This window comes from Sus scrofa, chromosome 14 (genome assembly GCF_054392235.1).
Source record: "Sus scrofa isolate SSC_HxYL_T2T_F1_AM1 chromosome 14, Sscrofa_HxYL_maternal_Yorkshire_Landrace_v2.0, whole genome shotgun sequence".
Lineage (NCBI taxonomy): Eukaryota > Metazoa > Chordata > Mammalia > Artiodactyla > Suidae > Sus > Sus scrofa.
Window position 1 is genome coordinate 138,362,357 of NC_139396.1, and position 21,277 is coordinate 138,383,633.

At 41.8% G+C, this 21,277-nt stretch overlaps 1 protein-coding gene across 8 annotated transcripts in view; it reads left to right on the forward strand.

Moving 5' to 3' along the window:
* SORCS3 (sortilin related VPS10 domain containing receptor 3) overlaps positions 1-21,277 on the forward strand; it is a 612,545-nt gene that overhangs the window by 88,595 nt on the left and 502,673 nt on the right. For 5 of the 8 annotated variants that reach the window (XM_084993363.1, XM_084993361.1, XM_084993362.1 and 2 more), the window contains exon 1: positions 20,189-20,251. The exons of the other annotated variants lie outside the window; for them this stretch is intronic. The gene's annotated coding sequence lies outside the window, so the exon portion shown is untranslated. Of the gene's footprint in view, positions 1-20,188; positions 20,252-21,277 lie in introns of those variants that run through there. 8 annotated transcript variants of the gene reach the window in all.

The window sequence follows — 21,277 nt, forward strand, 5'->3', positions numbered from 1 at the left end:
GCCCCTGCAGCTCGCCTTTCACACAGCTCACCTGCCTCTGTGAATGTCGGCAGGCAGGGGGCCGGGCTGCTCGAGGAAGCTGTGCCACTGCATTGTTCTTGGCACTTATGCCAACCATTCAGGACTCTCAAAAAATTGGCTTAGGAAATAGTTTGAAAGTTATTACTTGGGATTCAGGAGACTCCAGGTGGCTTTTGAGAGCTGCCCCTGAATGCAGCCAGTGATGCGTCCTCAGCTGTTCACTTTCAGGACTTTCATTATTTTTCATGTTTATTTCTGGCTAGAGCCAGAGCTGGGCTGGGGTATTCATGAGCTCTCTCTGGGTGTTTTTTTTTTTTTTTTTTTTTTTTTTTTTAAACCAATTCCTTTGTTTCTTTGGGAGAGAAAGAAGCTTGTTCCCCAAGTCCCTCTGTCTCACTGCAGGATTCAAGGAAACTGGCCCTTGTAATTGTAAATTACCTATGAAAAAGGCAAAGCCCTAGGCTCCCTTCCTGGCAGAAGCTTCAAGATAGGCCAGTGATGGTGGAAATTAATGAAAGCTGCAGCTGAGCTTCTGGCCTGTTGGTGGCCGCCTAGATGAAAAGGCAGCAATTGAAGTCGGCTTTGGGGATGAGCATTCCGATAAGGATGTCTGTTTGGGATACAGTTATTACACATGCCACAAATGCCCGCCAGGCCCTGGGTATCTTGAAACCAGTTTTGATTTGCTCACTAATAACAGTTTTCTTTTCTTTCCAAGTGTGCCTTTTTTTCCTCTAATCCAACCACCCCCACCCCCAAGAAAAAATCCAGCCTTCCAAACACAATACAGTAGTAGCTCAAAGTGAAGTCAGATGCATCTCTCTCTCTCTCTCTTCCTCTCTGCTGCTTCTTTTTAATAGCAGAATGAGGCTTGGTTGAACTCATTTTCTTTTTCATCTTGGCTCATCCCCTTGGGCTGGTGTTAAACAGCTGTCATACTTGGGCTACCCAGGAATCCACTTATGAAACAAACCAGCCACCATTCTTAATTGCCCTCCTGTGAATGGACTGAATTTGTCATCCTAAGTTTTGAATGCTTGAGTTCCTGGGCCTTAGGCCTCTGAGTGTCATCGCTGAATCTGGCCAGTCATTTGCCCTCAGACAAACCCTCTTGTGAATTGACTGGATGGAGCTCAGAAGGTCTGGTGGTTGGGATCTGACTTCAAACACAGAAGGAAGAAAGGGAATATGGCCATGGGAGTGAGATGAGCTTCTGAAAAGCAAAGCGATTTCTTGTTTGTGTGGAAGTGATGCTTTTTCTTAATGTTCCAGTGACTTTCTGAAGAAGTAAACACTCAGATAGAAAGGATACATACTTTAAGAGTATATTCACACTTTAAGGGCCTATAGCCCCCATTAGGGGACATTTTGACACTTTCACATGCGTGTTTTGTTGCACATGAGGGCTATGTTCTAGAGAGCACAGTGACACTTCAATATTCTTTTTTTTTTTTTTTTTTTTTTTGCTTTTTTTAGGGCCCCACCTGTGGCACATGGAAATTCCTGGACTGGGGGTTGAATCAGATGTGCCACAGCCACAGCAACACCAGATCTGAGCAGCTTCTGCGACCTATGCCACATCTTGTGGCAATGCCGGATCCTTAACCCACTGAGTGAGGCCAGGGATTGAACCTGCATTCTCATGGATTCTAATTGGATTCTTAACCTGCTGAGCCACAGTGGGAACTCTGATGCTTTGTTATTCTATCAAGACCTAGAAATATATTTGAAATTGATATTGATGAATCCAGTATTCATCTTTTTGGGTATTATTGTCAGCATCCCAAAAGAGCTTTGGCATGGTAGTAATGTTTTATGACCTGGATGACTTTGTGGTTTATTCGATTAAGTAGGTGTTATAGTCTCTTTTGGGTAATGAGTCTTTTTGAAGACTGTTTATTTTGTACTCTTTGTATGTGAGCTTCATCATTTCCTTTCAAAATGTTTCCATCTCTGAGTCCTCTTTTAACATGCTCACTTGGAAACTTGTTTTAGGCCTTCATCATCTTTCTTGCTTGGCATTCAGGTTTTTAATATGATGACTTTTTCTTTGTTTACAACTCATCCACACATCCATGATATTTGACGCTGGTCCAGCCCAGGCACTCTCCAGAAACAGGTTCTCAATTCCCCTTGAAGCAGCACCTCATGGACAGAGCCACCTGTTCGTATCTGAGAACTTGGGGACCTATGAGCCAATAGTTTTCTGCTATTTGTTCTCTCTTTCTGGAAAGACTTTATATGTCCAAGTTTCTTTACTGTATCCAAATTGCAATATTTGTAGCTTCTTTGTGACAGATCTTTATGAGTTCCACAGTCTTACCATCTCTTGGGACCCCAGGGCAGTAGAGTGGATGCAGAGGTTCTGAGACAGACACATTTGTGTGTATATAGAGGGAAACCATTAGAGGTATTGAACGATGAAATGGCTTTCGTGTCATAGTCCAGGAAAATCCTTACTTTCTGCAAACTTGTGTTGGCAACTTCACTTCTTTCCCTAATATTCACAACCCAGAACCCAAGGGCTGAAGATACAAGGAAGTTGCTTGAAACTATTCATATTTCTGCAAAGACATCCAGCCTATTCAGTTAACTTTCCTACTTAACTTAATCTCGCAGTAGTGGTGGCCAGCAGCAAAGCAAGGGGAACCCAAGAGACATACTAAAGAGATGTATGTCTCAGGGTTCTCTGAGGGACTCTGCTGGCTCTTCATACATCTGACACTTCCAGTCGTTAAGAATATGTGGAAGCCATTGCCCATGGCTGGATCCATGAACACATAGAACTTCTGCATCCAGCAGCAAATGCTCAGGGCAGGCTTAACTACTTTAATCTCAGCCACCAGCTGTCACAGGGCCATGTTGCCCTGGATCTCTGTATCTGAGCATTACCATGATAGTGCGAACAAGTGAAAAGACCATCCTGGTTTTCTCTGCCAAAGTCCTGATTCAGGTGAAGCAGAAGCTGTGTTTGCAGAGAAATTAACAGGGGTCTTCCAACTAGTTCAGGCAAATGGATTGAATTTTTCTGATCACATAGAAATTTACCATCCTAGGGAAAATTCTTAGGCCTATGTTGATTACTAGCCCAACTCTCTGAAGAGGCTGACCAAATGGCCCAGTTCCAGGTTTCCAAGATTCCTTCTTTGATAATTTGTTTGTTTGTTTCAATAGTTTCCTTTGACCATTCTTTTGGAATAGGACTACCGATAGACATTTTCTTAGTGTTCTTTCATTTGGGCATATTTTGATTTACCCTTTCATTCCTGAAGGATGTTTGTGTTGAATATAGAATATGGGGTTGACAGTATTTTTTTTTCTTTCAGCTCATATAAAATGTGCCATTTCTTCCTGCTATCACTCACTTCTCATGAGAAATTCACTGTTATTCAAATTGTTTTTCCTTTGTAGGTAAGGTCTTGTTTCTCTCTTGCAGCTTTCTAGATTTTGTTCTTTGTCTTTAGGTTTCAAAAGTTTGCAATATGTCTTGGTATGGGTTTCTTTGGGTTTATCTTGTTTGGGGTTCACTAAATTTTTTGAATCTTTAAGTTTGTGCCTTTTGGCCAATTTAGGGAAATTTTAGAAATTGTCATTTCTGTGGTTTATATGTTTTAAATTAAAAAATTAAATGTCATAAAGTATCTTAATAATCTACCCCCCTTTGCCCCCCAACACCTGAGCATACTTTGGTGAGATTGTTGGCTGGGGCTGGGAAACACAGGGAATCTGCCTGCTCTGTACAGATGTATATGTGGAGACTTGGACCAGAGGTTATGAGCAAGACAATGCAATGCATCCTTTATTCAGGCATAAGTTTAAAGGCTAGGGTTCCAAGGAAAGGATTTCTGAATGGGCTTCCCTTGACCTTCATTAATGGGGATGATGATGATGATGATGCTAATTATGCTAATAATAATAGTAATAAACTCGATAAGGTAATGTTGCTTCCAACGTTACCTATTTCATCACCTCCTTCGACCCTCAGAACACTGTGAGGTTGGTATTATCTCCACATTATAGAAGCCAACTCTTAAAAGCTTGAGGGGCTTGTGCATGGTGGCTGGTAGCAGGGTGATGGCTCAGACATCTCACTCTAGAATTCTACCTGTTTCCCCATCATCACTCTGTGAGCTTAACTCAAACCTCCAAGACAGCCTTATTCAAAAGTCCCCCAAAACAAAAAGTAAAAACAGAGGTATCTTTGTCTTCCCTCTCCTGTCTCACTCTTGGACCCCCTGACCTGCTGTGCCCACTCGGGTGACAATTACTTATGTGAGTGCATCTTGTCGAATGAGCTTCCTAGTTTGTAATAGCAACTTTTCCATTATAATAGTGCTCCTTATCAATTATAATGCTATTTTTTAAAAAAATTAAAGCACAAACCCATTTGTCGAGAAGTGTGAAGCATTTGCTTTTCCTTATTAATCCTCACAACAGTCCTATGAGGAACATATTATCTCCTCTGTTACAGATGAAGGAGCTGAAAGGTAGAGGGATTGAAATACATTGCCTGAAACAATACACTAGCTAATAAGGTGCAAAGCCAGGATTTAACAGTAGATCTGATTCCAAGACCAGGTTTTAGCTCCCAAACCTTATTTGCTCCCACACTGATGTGTTTTAATGCTGGGTTTGCAGAACCTGGACTCTGCCTGAACCACCATGCATCATGAACACTGAGAAGAGGAAGACAGTCAGAATCTTCTTCCTCCAATGACCCTCTTGCCTTTTGCAGGCTGGTGGATTGGGGTTGAATGCCAGGGACCCATTTTTAAGGTTGTGCTGCTCAAGATGTGAGTGGTATATTAAAACTGAAGATTCATTGTTCACTTCACAGGCATTAATCAATGGCAAATTAGAATGGAATTGATATATGCATATGACATGCACATTAATTCCAAATGTGTTTATTGTAATTAGCACTATTACAATGAACACCAAAGGAATCAGGGAATGATTAGCTACACTTAGTATTTGTTATGGTTTGTTTAAAAAAGTTAAACATAAAATTAGTTGTGGTTTGAGGAGTGATGTTTCATTTGCGCAGTGAACATAGTTGCAAGCCTTGGGATTTTTGAGTCAGGAGGTTTCAAGGGGGTTTCCCATGCAAGATTTTATAGCAGACTGTGATGATGAGTCTATCATCCTCAATTAATTATGAGTTTTTAAAAATCATTCGTGTCTCCCAGCTGTTTCCTGTTGTCACACCTATATTAAAAAGTCTACCAACTGAGAAAAATGAAAATGGAGGAGACAGAAAAGTAGACTCCAAAACATATAAAAGTATAAGTAAATACTTTTAAAAGACATATGCTGCATTAAGCAAGGGGTGGGCTATTCATATTTATTGATAGCTACTGTATTCTGGCACTTCATTTGTATGGTTCATATTTAATCCTCCCGATGACTCTGTGAGGGAAGTATTTAAATGAGGAGACCAAGGCTCAGAAAAATTTGCTTGTTCTCACTTATGTAGCTTCTGGGTGGAGACTGGGGTATCCAACTCTAGGTCCATGTAGATTCAAATCCACACTTGCTCCACTGAGTGGGGCACTTCCTCCTAAGTGGCTGAAGGCCTAAACTGGTGAAGCCAATGCCATGGGTATAATTTGCAGGGAACTTTGTTCCTTTGTTCTGTGGCTCAGCTTCAGCTGCAATCTATCTGGCCATCTCTCATATGGATAGAGTTGGTCAGAAAGAAGACAGCAGGAAAGCAAATAGCTGGTTTAGGACAGATCCCACTCTGCCAGTGGACTAGCTGCTAAGAGTATTTGTCCTGCCATAACTTTTGATTTCAAATGATGGGCGTATGAAGAGGTAATAGGTCACAACAGACATCTGCTGAAGATCTTCATATGCTGGAAATCCTCCCCAGCCTGAGTGAAGCAGATGGATGGCACAGTCACATGCTCAAGTAGCTTGTATAATAGGGGACTAAACAAACACACAGATACTTCCAAAGTGCTGTGGGAAGTCTGTGATGGGGACACGAAGCTCCTGGAGAATCAGTGAGGGGTGCTCACCTAACCTGTAGATTGTAGAAAGGCAAAAAATGCTTCCTATATGTCGAGTGTAGGTTGAAACTTGGACATTATTGAATGCCTACCCAGTATAAGATGCTGTGGGATATCCTGTGCATACCTCCTGCAATCCTGGGGACCCTGTTCTACAAGGGAGGTGCCACTGGGACTGATCTCAGAACCTAGCACTGTGCCTGGCACGCAGGAGGTGTCAGTAAATGTCTGTTGAAAGAATGAACACGTACACATGTAAAGTGCCAAACGACTTATGCAAGACAGTTTCCTCTCTGCACCTTTACATTTTTGCACGGAATATGCTTGCATCTGGAGGAACCCAGTCAGCTTACAAGATGCCTGACCGTCCCTTGTTAAGAGCACTGGTTTGAAGCCTCCACCTGCCGCTTTTTCTAGCCATGAAATCCTGGGAAAGGTTTATCTCTCACGCTCCGAGTTTCCTCATCTTAACATCTCCAAGTCACATGGTTGTCATGGGGGCCAAGTGAGTTAATGCGCATAAAACCCCTTAGAGCAGTAGCTAGCATATAGTAAACATGCAGACAGCATTCACCCTCAAGTTTGCCATGCAACTTTGATTAATCTTCTCAGAAAAATAATTCTCTTGGCAGATTCTAGCTTTTTTCTGACTTCATGTGGTCTGATTCTAAAGTCTATAATCGCTTATGGATCTGAGTGATACATTTTGCTGACACGATTCCATAATCTCTTTCCTAAAAAGCTTTACTGAGCTCTATTCAGTCTGCTCTAACAAATAGTAAGCTATTACATTTTGTTTTGGTTGTTTGTATCAGCCAAAAGCATGAGTAGCTATAGGCAAGGCCAGGCAGATGATGAAATGGGTATTCTTTCTCTTCATTTTCCTCAGTGAATTAGTTCTCTTTTTGTTTTTAAACTAAGGGCAACAGAAACCATCTGGAATTCACTTAAGCAAGACAATGAAATTTATTGGAAAGATACAGTAGTCCTATAGGCATTTCGGGGAACAACCAGACCTGAAGAAAGGGTGGGGATTAAGGAAAATCCAAAGCCTCTGGGGCCAGAGTTTGTAAACCCTCCTTCCAGGTCTCCACCAAGAGTAACTAAATTCCTAACAGATCCTCTAGAGAGAGAATCCAGTTTTCCCAGCTGTCCGCCAGTCCTGGTTAGGTGTCCACCATTAAACCAGCCTGCTGTGCCCAAAGGGACAGCGTCATGAAGCAAAAACATGACTGCAGGGGGGCCACCACATTACCAGGGAGGCCTGGTAGGAGGCCAGGCAATTCCCAGGAAGAGGAGACCTGGGTATATAACATACCTACTGCAGTTGATTTTTGTGTAGCCTGGAGAGTTGTGAATTTACTTCTTATTTTCCAACTCTGAGATAACTGATCCATCGAGCATAGTTATTTTGCACTTATCATGCACCTCACTCTGTGCAAAGTGTGTGTGTGTGTGTGTGTGTGTGTGTGTGAACATGCATGATGGTCACAAAGAAGTATATTTCAGAAACCTTGTCTTTTAGGAGTTTACAGAAGCAAGGCCAAAAGCAGACAGAGATAGGACTTTATCAATCTGAACTTGATTGTGACTTCTGCATCAGCTGTTTTCCTAGTTTCTTTTCTCCTAAGCTATTTATATCGCCCTCATACTTCATGCTCCTTAGAAATTGGGACATCTTTGGCCCAAGTATTCAACATTAAAAGTGGATTTTACATGGGAGCATACAAAATACAGTGGGGTTTAGTGAGTGCTTATTGTGTGCCAATAACTGAACAAATTCATTCTTTCCTCTTTTTCATTGAATCCTCCTTGCCCTCTGAACAGTAGGCACTAGGATTATGTATATTCCATAAGTGAGGGAGATGGGGCCTTGGAAAGAAAAGGTAAATATCTCAAGATTACGCACTTACTGTGAGTTGAACCAAAGCATTTGAACTCAACTTTGCTAACCCCAAAACCAGTGTGCTTCAGTACTGTGCTATACTAGCATTCATTTTTTAAGGTTTTAGTGAATTATTATGTTGCTTGTTTTTTACATATTGATATTGTCTGTTTTCTTTCTTTGATTGCCACATGAAGAGCATTTAGTTTCTTTTTTTTTTTTTGACGTGATCTTATTGGTATTTCCTGAGCCTGCACTAATTGTAGATCCCTTGCAAAACAATGAGAATGACTACTCTTTGAAAATCAACAAATGATAGAAACTAACTTATTATGTGACCACATAACTTTTTTTTTTCTTGATCAGCATCTGACACAGTTTTTAAACAATATGCTTGAAAATGTGTTCAAAGGCAAGGTATATGTAATATAAGCTAGTGGGTAGCACTGACCTAAAAGAATAGTGTGGAAGGCAAAATTTTGGAATATTTTATAGTTAGAAAAAGGAAACGAGTGAGATTTTTGCAAATATTATGACAAAGATATCAAGGAAGCGATGGATGATAGAGAAATAAGAGCACCTCAGTTTCTGCTTTAATTTTGTCTTCTGGGTCAAGGAAAATGATCTTTGGAACTCAATGGTGTGGAATGAACATGTGTAAATGAACATGAATAAATGAGAAAAGCCATGTAAAGTGTTTGAAGAGGCAGATAGAATATCATATTGATTTAAATAAGTTCAAGTCTTCTATCATGGAGGAGTTTTATGCCAGGGCTTTGAGAAACATTATGTAGAATCTCATTCTTAAAGACTGAAGAATCTCGAGAATGAGATAGACAAATGTCAGATGATGGATGTCACAACTCTAGAGCAATGAGCTTGAAAATGACCATGGGCAAGATTTTAGAAGAGGATATTAAAATAATGAGGAGGAGGTGATGATCACTGGGATGCTCTGAGGGTTTGATGCAAGCAATTCATGCTAGCATAAATTTTGCTTCTTTTATAAGAATCACTAATCTGTTTGGTGAGAAAGAAAATAACACAAGCAGAAAAGATCTCATCAACATATCTGAATGACTTCCTTGTGATATTTTTGTGATTAATATGGATTTATATGTGTATGCGAGGGAAACTAGATGGATTAACAACTGGTCAAACAACCATTCTCAAAATATACTGACTTAAGGTTGTAAATTAACCCAGAGATCACCTAGTATACAAGCAGTAAGCTGCTGTCCTTGGTCCTGTCCTCTACTTGGCTTAAGAGATGCAGGGATCATTTCCTTCAGGTTGGGGGAGATACTGATAGCAAGTTCATCCAATGTGCAAATAACACAAAGACAGGAGAGACAGTGAATACTAAGACAGAAACAGGATATAAAATGATATTTATAGACCAGAGATCTGGGCCAACTCTAACAGAACAAAATGTAGCGGGGATAAATGTAAAGTTCTACAAATCCCAAAATTAAACTGCACAAAATAGGATGAGGGAGATGTTTGAGAGAATTAGTAGCATGAGTAAAATATTATTAAGTGGCCTGAAAAACAGTAAGCTCACAGTTCACTCTGAGTCCACTTGATAGAAGCCAAAAAACTCATGAAACCTTAATCTATGTTACAGATGTATAATCTGGAAAGAGAACGGGGAAGTTTTCTTTGTACAATGCACTTTTAATTTTGGAATATCATGTTTGTAAGATTTTCATTTAAAATAATTTCCCTGTTTTGATGGATACAGAGTAGAACATGAACAAATCGGAGGACATGTGGGAGAAGGAGAACCCTGTTATAAGATTTTAAATCATATCATATGGGGGATGTTTGAAGAAACAGGGAATTATTAACATGGAAAAGAGAAAGGGAAGGCAAAGAAGAGACATGAGAGCAACCTTCAGATGTAATTAAGAGTGTCAAATAAAAGAGATATTAGGGTTGCTTAACAGGGTAACAAATTACAGAACTTATGCTAATCCATTGGGAGACAAATTTGAGTACAAAATAATGAATAAATCCGAATAGGAATGCCTGGTCATGAGATGGGTCTTCTTGAGAGGTTATGAAATTTCTTTTTTTTTTTTAATGAATTTTTTTTCATTATGGTTGGTTAAAGTGGTCTGTCAGTTTTCTACTGTATGGCAAAGTGACCTGGTCCCACATACATATATACATTCTTTTTCTCTTATTATCCTCCGTCATGCTCCATCACAAGTGACTAGATACAGTTCCCAGTGCTATACGGTTATGAGATTTCTGTTGGGAGAGGTTAACAATCCTGGGTTGGAAAGGCACATGGGGTTCTCGAGAGACATTCCTGTAGATTAACTGGTGTGTCTGCAGTGTGGTGACTCTAAACATTTGAGTGACAGGGACTCTGGGCACCGGATAGGAGCTATGCTACCATGCAAGCAGGAAGACTAGTTATGACGTTATTTCTACTTTGCAGGTGAAACAAAACATGGCAACTGGATGAGTGAAGAGATTAAGTAAATGCAGAAGAAGTAGGGTATAGCCATTTCTTCAAAGCCCATGTAGAGCACAGAGAGTGAAAAAGAGATATGAGGGGTTCTCGTCGTGGCTCAGTGGTTAATGAATCTGACTAGGAACCATGAGGTTGAGGGTTCGATTCCTGGCCTCACTCAGTGGGTTAAGGATCCGGCATTGCCATGAGCTGTGGTATGGGTCGTAGATGTGACTCGGATCCCGAGTTGCTATGGCTCTGGCATAGGCTGGTGGCTACAGCTCTGATTTGGACCCCCTAGCCTGGGAACCTTCATATGCCGCAGGTGCGGCCCTAGAAAAGACAAAAAAAAAAAAAAAAAAAAAAAGAGAGAGAGAGAGAGAGATAGGACTGTAGCTTGCCCTGTGACCTAGGGCAGGTCATTAAGTGACTGTGGTCTTTAGCTTCCTTCACTGTGAGATGAGAGGCTCGAATCAGAGTCGCTTTTATTCAAGACAGCCTAGGATGAGAACAAGCCACAATAATACCATTTTAGGGAAAGTGCATTTAGAGCTATTTGGCTTCCCTCTTAAATAGTGTGATATGAGAAGGGAAATGGAGGTCACTCCTTCCCAGATATATTCTCTCATTTTCTCTTGCAATGGCTTTATTCAGAGACTGGAATTTTACCCCTCAGATTTTATTCAATTGAATTAAGTCCTCATCTTAAAAATGCAGAAATCTTAATGGAAGGGCCACATTAAGTTAATAGCTTAATTCTAGCAGGAACTGGAGTTTTGGTTAGTTTCCTCTGAAAAGCTCCAGATAAACGCTGAATTTTAAGAAATTTTTGGTGTTAAGGAAAGGAAAGATCATTTTTGGAGCATGGAGACAGTGTTTGGATTGCAAAGTTGAGTGAAGTTCAGTAGTTGGCAAACTTAGGGTGGGTGGAGAATCACCATTGAGGGTAATAAGGCTTGTTTAAAAAGAAACAGAAGGACCTCAAGGACACATTTAAATTATTTCAGTTTTGCTGTGGGCTGGACCTGCTCTCTGGCTGGATCACAGATTCATTTAGCTTCCTTTTTTCCTTTTCTTTGAGAATAAAATCTCAAGGTATTAGGTGTGTTCTGTTGTGATTGTTGCTATGTTTGCTTAGTGATTGAAATATAATTTCCTTTCACCAGCACTTGATTCTGTTAAATGGAATTAGTTACTCTCATCTGAATATTTCATATTAAAAATAAAAGATCATAGAATGAATTGGGGCACTGTATAATAATAAAGTTACTCTTGGGTTTCAGATAGTTACTGTGGACTTAAAATAGAGAGGTTATATATTTTCCAGTTATCTTGAATGCCTATAGACAGCTGTTTGTCTTTGGTTATTTAACAACCTTGGAAAGAATTTGCTGGTGAAATTCGGTGAAGATTTTAAGGGGAAAAAAAAAAAACCTTCATGGAAACAAGGACTTTGGCTCCAAAAATAATTTATTAAACTCTTTCTAGCAATTAACTGCTCAAGCAGGAGTATGTCCACCCTATTGACTGACCTTCTTTTAATTAAATGCTCTACCTGGCTAGGTGTCTTTTAAGAATCTGGCATTGACTTTAGACAACCATGGGGAATCTATCCAAATAAGATTTGCTTGGGTCTCCCCAACAGAAAAAGGTTTAGGGCACCTTCTAATATTTTAAATTAAGAGTGAGGAATCTATTTGATGGATGGAACCAGGGCCACCTTCACTGTTTGAGAAAGGTTAAATGATATTTACCAGCAAATTTTCTTGCCAAGAAATATGAACGTAAAAGTGATCTACATTCATGTAGAGTGATTGGGCTGGGTTATGTCAAGAGGAGAGCTTAAACACTGAAGTCCCACATACCTTCTGTTAAGGCTATCTTCTGAAAGCTACGCTGAATACAAAATGTGTGTAAAAAGCAAGAACAGAAAGTATGCAAGTGTTTGCTGATAGCACACTTAGCTTTAATCAAGAGCCCATTTCCTAATACTATATGAATGATTAACCTTGATAATAGAAGTATAGAAAGGATCATAATGTGTAACTTTGTTGATGGTTTTCCCCTCTGTTCCTTCTAAATGTGGCTTTTCAAGATACTAACTTTTATTACACCATAGTAGACTTTTCAGAGAACTTCCTCGTCTATGATCTTATTTTCTAGTATGACATTGTCCTTGGGGTTTATGTTGTGGCACCATGTTATGAATGAGGCAGAATTATCATGACGTTCTTCAGAGATCAATAACCTAAAGGTCCAAGGCTGTAGCTTGGAATTCTCTGCTATCATTTATGGTGACTATATTTTCAGAAACCCCCAATACACTTTATTCTAATTGAGAATTTATGTATGTAAAATGATTAAATCATACTTACATCCTGATATGGAGCTATAACTTGATAGACCTAATATGATTTAGTGAAATTTGGACTGGGCCAGACCGCCTGGCCTCTCTTTGTGGGCAGTTTCTGTTTACTAAAATTCTGTATATGCTTGGCCCTGAGCTATTAGTTTTGTGAGTGCTGTGTGCTTAAAGCCCTTTAAGAGATTTCTGAAGAAGCAGTTTTTACCCAGAGGTTAACTCACCTGACCCGGTTTGTAGTAACTAGTAGAGCTGAGATTTCCACCTAGACGGGCCTGACTCAAAAGCAGATGCTGTTTACATAATACAGTGTTTCTATTTGTTTACCAGTCTGTCTTTTAGGTGGGTTACCTTAGAATCTGCTGGGGCTCTTGAGCCACATCAGCTTGTCAGCCTCTGTCCAAGACCTACTGGTCAGAATCTCCAGCTCTCCAGCTGGTTTAGGTGTGTGGCCAGGTTTGGGCCACAGGCTCCTCTTGTGCATTATTGCCTGCTTCAGACTGGAACCCTGGAAAGGGAAGGACTTTTGCTGCGTACTTAAACCTATCAGCGTATTTTAGAGAAAGAGTCCAAAATCATGGGGAAAAAAAAATCCTTCCTCTTGGCATTTCTGGTTTTAGGTGTTGTAAAGAGAGATGCCAAGGGAAACATTGAAAGATAGGTAAGCTTCCTTGGTCTCAGAGGTAGAGAGCAATGGTTGGGCTCACGGCTTTGCTTCCTGAACTAGGACACGAAGTTAACTCAGGAAATGATTCCCATCTAGACTCCTTGTAGCTTGGGATGTTCGTAGAGGAATGAAAACTGATTACAGAAATCAGCCTCTGCTGGGGCCCTACCAGGCTGGGTCCTAAACTCCATGCCCATATATTGGCATCTTGTTTATTAGTATAAAGATTTATTTCACTCATTAGGGGGTGGCTATTTGAATCACAGAATTATACCCCTTTCCTGCCAGTTCATTTACTCATTTTCTCCTTTTCCCCAAGCTCTAAAAGATCCATATGGAATCAGGGCAGGTTGAGGGGGAGATGCCAAAGAAAAAATTAAATTAGAAAAGGTGCTATTTAAATAACCTGGCTAATCTTAGCCAAGATCTGTGGCTAATGCATTTCAGGTGAACTCACTCTGGTTGGCCAAAAATAGTATCATGTTTCTCTGTGTTTGCGTGTGATAGGGAGGATAGAAGGCAGAGAGAGGATCGATTTATTTGGGATTATTGACCAGCAATTGAAACATAGCTAGTTATGTGACACATTCAGCCTTTCACCCATTCAGGCATCCATCCTGCAAGGAGATATACTGGCCACTTGCTGTGTATCTGAGACTTGTCCCTATGTGAATTTTCTAGAGAAGAGAACTCAAGACCCATCATTAAGGAATTTAAAATTTAGAGCAATAATAAGATTGCATGAGAGTTAATAAGTACATAAGAATTGAATAAGACATACCATAAGAGAGAATAAATGCTGCAAAAAAAGGAAGTGGTAAGGTAGGGAAGGGGTGATTGGATGAAATTGATAATCCTAAAGTGTTAAGGATTCAATTTGAAGCTTGAGTTTCAGAGATGAGTTAGATTTACAGGGGAAAGGGAGGATATTCTGGGTAGAGAGTATAGTGTAGAAGGAAACCTAGAAGCAGAAGTTTGCTGGGGGCTTTGGCAAATCATCAAGCTAGTCACATTGTATTCCTGGGGAATAGGCTGCTTCATTTAAGGATGTAGAGGGATACTCCTTTGCCTTTTCCCTGTTGTCACACTTGTCCTATGGTGTGATAATGCTTTGTGTTCCAATCTGTCTTCCCTCTTAGATTGAAAGTCAAGAGCAAAGACTGTCTCTCTCTCTTTCATTGTGTGTGTGTGTGTGTGTGTGTGTGTGTGTGTGTGTGTGTGTGTGTATAGTCTTTTTAGGGCTGCTCCTGCAACATATGGAGGTTCCCAGGCTAGAGGTCTAATCGGAGCTGTAGCTGCTGGCCTATGCCAGAGCCACAGCAACTCAGGATCTGAGCCGAGTCAGCGACCTACACCACAGCTCATGGCAATGCCGGATCCTTAACCCACTGAGTGAGGCCAGGGATTGAACCCACAACCTCATGGTTCCTAGTCAGATTCGTCAACCACTGAGCCATGACGGGAACTCCATTGTATATATTTTTATTTCTCTTTTGAAATTATAGTTGATTTACAGTGTTGCGCCAATTTCTGTTGCACAGCAAAGTGACCCAGTCATACATACTATACACACACACATATATGTATATATACACACATACACATATATACACATATATATATATATTCTCTTTATTATCTTTCATTATGTTCTATCCCAAGAGATTGGATACAGTTCCCTGTTATAAGGTAGGACCTCATTGCTTATCCATTCAAATGTAATAGTTTGCATCTACGAACCCCAAACTCCTCTTTTTTGACTTTCAAATACTGTTAATTACACGAAGCTGGCAAATAATATGCACCAAGTAGTACTTGGGTATAGAGTAGTGCTATAGGCTGCATGTTGTTGAGGGACCAATCCTCTTCATTATTGCTGCCACGTGCAGAACATCAGTCAAAGTGGTTCACTCTTCTATAAAGTTATTAGGTTATGTGGCTCCTCACTGGTTAAAGGAAGTTGAGATCATGCTGAGCCCCCCAATACTATTATTGGAGTTAGCTCATCAGTGTACCACAGAGGAAACGGACTGATGATGGCCAGATATTTACTAAGGATCTGCTTCTGTGTACTGTATGTTAAATTGCTATGCATTATGTAAGACTAATGTACAGAATGAGAGCTTTGTCTTTCAGAAACATAACAGCATATTGGACAGATGAGATTCCTGTATATGAAACCAAAATTGACAAAAGAATGTCCAGATTAGTCAGATAACCTGCCTGGGCTTTGGTTTATTAATTTAATTTCTTTTCTTTTAAAAAATATTGAGATATAGTTGATACAAGGCTTTTGTGTATTTTTATCTATAAAGTTGGACTGGGTGATTCCTCAGTACTCTTTGAGCTTGAAATTGATGGAGGGCTCAAAGAGTTCAGCAGGGGCACGTCACCATGAAAGGCAGGTAAGACGTACCTAGAACCTTCATCAATAGGCTTTCCCAGTAGGGTAAAGGTGGAGCAAGATGGAATGTGGGAGGTACCAGACGGGGTTTGAATGGGACAGGACAAAGCACCCTGAGAGTGGAGAAAGCCAGAGGGAAGAGTTGGAGGCTGGAACAAGCATGCAGAGTTGCAGCTCCTGTGTATCACATGGCACCGACCCTCTTAGAGCGGGCAGGGGTATACTTTCAAGACACACCACTTTGGAGCTTAAGTATCTCATTTTCCAAGCTGCTGAAAGTGTGTTTGCTGAGCCTGGATGTTCATATTGTGTGCTGGTGCCTGGATAAACCTTCCTGACTTTCAGATTAGTGATTTCTGGGACTCAGTGCAAGGACTTGACCTCCTAACAGTTTCACCTGCTTTCAGGATCTGGCCCTCCCCCTTTGCCCCCCGCCAAGATAGTCCCTTGGCTTTTCCTAAAGCTGGCAGGTCTGTATCCATGTTCAAGATTAACTATCCCCTTCAGACCTCTAACTCACTCCAGCACTGAACAGCTGCTGTTGTCCAAGTAAAGGTACTTCAGCCCAATGACACCTCGTGAAAGTTTGTGCTTGCTCTGTCCAGGTGGGTCTGCCAGAGGCCCCCTGACCCAAATGGTCTGTCCCCATATCATGTGGCAGCAGAGCCCAATTACAAGTGACCAGGGGAGCAGCCCACTTGATTTTATGCAGTTAACACCTAACCCTTGGTTTTCTTGGCAAAGCAAAGGCATTGGCCTTTTGGCCTCTGCTGTTCTGGTCAGCAGTTACCCAGTTATTAAAACTAAATAATTGCCATTAGCTCTTGTCCTCCAAGCATCGAAGTCCCACTGCAGGCTGATTTTCAGCTCATTTGCAAAGTTTTGCAGTCCAGGGCTGGGAATGCTTGTCCTTTAGACACTGGGCTGGTGCCGGGGGCAGAGCCAGCTCCAGGGGGCCACTTTCTCTGGCTGCTTTTGCTCTCAGGGTGGCATCTCAGGTTTGGCACTCAAACATTGAACTTCAGCTCTGGCCCCACTGCCTGTGCATCTGTGTTTCTGTTTGTTTGGAGGGCTGCAGAGGGGAATAGGTTTTCCTCTTGCTTTTACTGAGCTGGCTGTTGCTTTGTGGTCATCGTTTGAAATTCAGTCTGAGGGGGTAAGAACTTTCTCTCCCCCCCCCCTTTTCTTTCTTTTTCCCTTTCTTTCTTTTGAGTTCTCATTTTTAAAGAGATTTCTCCTCTTAAACTCTGGCATGAAAGGTTGGCGCTTTCATTTTCTGTGGGCGAAGTCTCCCTGCACAGGTGTCTGCGTGAATCCCGTGCTGGCAGTTGTTTTTTTTTTCCCTGCTGCCTTGATGCTGATGGAGGTTGTCTGAAGTACAAAGGGAAAGTTAAGATTACAGGTTGTCCTTCTCTTTGATTATATTCTTGGCTGTAGCTTCTCAGTCCTTTGCAGGAGGACTCACATTAGGCTGGGACGTGGAAATGGGAAAATTCTCAGTCGGAGAAATAATTGCTTCTTGAAGTAGTTTGTTTGGGAGCCTCAATGCTGAGGAATAGATTTAGACCAAGGCCCAGCAATGGATAGGTCCTGGATGGGGAGAAAACATCTGAGATCCGTGTTCGGAGGCAAAGAAAATTCTGGCTGGACCTCTGTGCGTATGTATCAGAAGTCTAATTAAGCCCTTGGTGTGTTTGCACTGCTCTGTTGTGGTGGCTACGATATTATTCAATTTTAACCATGTCCAGAGGGCAGTGATCTTTAACCTGAATTCATCCATGGTCTTTTTTCTTTTTTTTGAGAAGGATTAACTACAATGTGGATTTCTGCATCTTATCCTATGGCTCTGGACGCAATCATTTATTCCTTACTTCATTCAGCTATTTGATAATGTTTAATGGGGGCTCCCAGATCTGAGGTAGGCCACAACCTAGACCTGGATGCCATGACAACAAGAAGGGTCCAACTTTTCATTTTGCTGATGAGGAAACTTGGTCTCCAATTTCTCATCTGTATAGCCTGTCTCTAAGGTCCAGGCTCTGAGATCTCTTGTTTCTTGAGTGTCCTGTGCCTCATGACTTTAAAATTACAGGGAGTTTCTGTTGTGGCTCAGCGGTAACAAACCTGACTAGTATCCATGAGGATGAGGGTTTGATCCCTGGCCTTGCTCAGTGGGTTAAACATCTGATGTTGCCATGAGATGCAGTGTAGGTTGCAGATGTAGCTTGGATCCTGAGTTGCTATAGTTGTGGTGTAGGCCAGCAGCTGCAGCTCTGATTTGACCCCTAGCCTGGGAACTTCCATATGTCACCAATGTGGCCCCGAAAAGCAAAAATTAAATTAATTTAAATTAAAAAATAAAATAAAAAAGACAGTTAGGACCTCATGAGGCTTTTGAGCTGCTAAGGTGATCTGGCTAGTACTCAGGGCCTGTGGTTCCTCTGTGGATGTGAATGGAGTTTACCTCACTCTTCTAGACTCTTTTGGACCTTCTCCCAGGCTGCTGTTTTGTGCTTCCCCCCTTAGTGGCCTGACAAAGCTCATCTGCCTCCACAGGGCCCCCAGTATGACCCTAGACACATCTTTATCCTCAGAAGCAGACCCTGCTATGAAAGCTGACTTCTAATCCGAGGTTCTGCTGCAGGTTGAATCTCTCCTCCTAAACCAAGTGTGTTGGAGTCCAAACCCCCAGCACCTTAGAATGTGACTTTGTTTGGAAATAGGGTCACTGTCAGTGTGATTAGTTAATGTGAGGTCATACCATTAACTGGCTCCTAACCCAGGATGATTGGTATCCTTATAAAAAGGGAACTTTGGACACAGACAGACATACAGTGGGGGCTCCACATGAGGATGAAGGCAGAGATCAGAATGATGCTTCCACAAGCCAAGGAACAGCAGTGGTTGCCAGCACACCACCAGAAGCTAGTGGAGAGGCATGGAGCACGGACCTCAGAAGGAATCAATCTTGTCCACACCTTGATCTTGGTCTTTTCACCTTCAGAACCGTGAGACTCTACACTTCTGTTGTTTAAGCCACACGGTGTGTGGACCTTGGTTACAGCAGCCCAAGCTGACTCATCCAGACTCTACTGCACAGGGTGTATGTGCTCACTCAGGTTTGCCAAGGGAAACCTGAGGACAGTGGTAATGGAGGAGTTCCAGCTTTCTCATTGCCATTCCAGCAGTGGCGGGTTCTTGGACCATATTTAAATCATTAGGCTGAAATTTTGTGGAGCGGTTGTCTTAATATGTATTTTCGGTATATTATGACGTGTGCCCTTTTTTTTTGGAATCCCCTTAGACCTTTCTTGCTCAGGTGCTGAGATTTCACCTCCTTGAGATCTTTTTTTCTCCTCCCATGTATGGGTAGATATTCTCCACTCTCCTTTCCCCAAACTTGCCCTGCTGTATTCTAACCATTTGTGCTGCTTTGCTGATGCAGCAGGGGCTCCACAGAGGCTTGGTGCTGTCTGGGGGGTGCTGGCTGGTGGATACCCAGGAGGTGCTGGTGCTCGGGAAGCTTATACAGAAGTGCAACAAGTAGACAGAAGGGCTGTTAGTGGACAGAATAATATGTGATCATAGAGGGTTCTATGAAGAAAACAAAACACAGGATTGCGTTAGAGAGGGCAGGGCCGGGGTTGGGGGGCAACGGGAGGTCAGGGAGGCCTCCCAGATGGGGTGATGGCTGAGCTAAGACCTGAAAGAACAGGAGGAGGCAGCCATGCAAAGATCTGCAGGGGAGAGTCCCAGGGGAGGAGTGCACAAAATGCAAAGGCCCAGAGGAACCAGTGGTTGGGCCTGGCATGTTTAGGCAGGAGGGGTTGGAGAGTGGCCTCTGAGCAGGAGAGTGGGGGTGGGGTTAACAAGATGAATGGAGCAGGGTTATGTAAGTTTGTCTCCCTGCTAGACTGAGCTTACCCTGGGAAAGATTCTGTGCCATTGTCAGCACAGTCTCTAGCACACAATCAGTGCTTAACATATATAAGTACTCCAAAGGAATGGTCATAAACACCTGTATGTACACATATTAATGAAAAATCGCTGAACAATAACTGAGGGTTATTGTTATAACAAAGAGCCACTAAGGGTTGCTTCTCAGGCAAACCCTCCTATCCAGGATGCACCTGGAAGCAATAAATAAACATTGTTTGCAGATGCCAAGGCACCATGGCTCAAGGTCATACAATTTATTTAGATAATGCTACCTTGAGTCCTTGTTTGGAGCCTATTAACTCTCTTTTTACGTACTGTTGTAATGATATTGGTTGTTAAGTGTTCCAATTCCTAGCAAATTTAGAGCAGCTAATTATAATTGGGAAGCATGTGGGGGCGGGGAACAGACACCAGAGGCAAACAGAGCTCCTCAGTGTGAGGCTGTTAACCCAGGAGCAAGCAACCCCAAGCTAAGACAGCCTGTAATGGAGCAAGGTAAGAATACAGGCTGTTTACAAGGAGGACTGGGAAGTACTTTCTGCTCCATGTATTTTGTCTAAGAAAATAGAGAAGTAGGTACACTTTTCTGGAATTGCTTGCATTTGAAATGGTTAAAATTCAAAAAACAAATCTAATGCTTAAGGATAAGCTTTGTTTATCTGAAAAAAATGTATGGGAATCTGCCTTCTTGGACGATGCCAAATAAATGAAAATGTGATTGTTTAGCCCTTTGATCTTCAAAAGCCTTAGTACAAGTGGGAGATGATTTCCTGTGACCTCCCAATCAGAGCAAGGAATTATTATTTCTGGTTTTTTTCCTCCCTAAGAGCCAGGTGGAAAATGACGAGCAAACAATGACATTATTACGGTGGCACTTTAATGGGTGTTCGGGGAACTAAAGAGTCAGCAGAGGCGCTGCATGAAATATTCATGGGTGTTTTTCTTTTTCTCGCCTCTTCCTTCTCCAGTCTCAGGAGTGAAAGCATGTAGAAGTGCTTCCCGCAGGCCTGTCTTTGACCTTTGAAGGAGGGAGGGATAGACAGAGCCTTTCCCTTCCAGTTCCAGCGTTCTTGCTTTTTTCTCATTCTGACATCTTGGTTTTCCAGTGAACTAAGATGTGGCTGCTGCTTCTCGTGTCTCCAGGATCTTGGGTGGATATTGACAGTGCCATCTCGCCTTGGGAATTAGAACAGGATTTTGAAGATGCACATTATTCACCCCTTAAAGGCTTTTGGGGGGAAGGTGAATGGGATCAAACAAATTAGTGTCATCAGAGGGAGAAAATGGGTCCTGATGGGCTAGTCCAGGCTGTCTCAAGCATTGGGACTGTTGACTTGTTACCAAGTCAGGTGGTCCTTAGGAAGCCCTGGTGGGGTTGGGTGGTTGTGGTATGACTGGCTTTTGTCTTAAGGATCCTTACCGACATCTTGGCCAATATATGTACTTTTCTATGGAAACCCACCCTGTGAAATTCTAAACTTCTGAAGTCTAATTTTCAGAGAAACGTTTTTCTGTAAGATT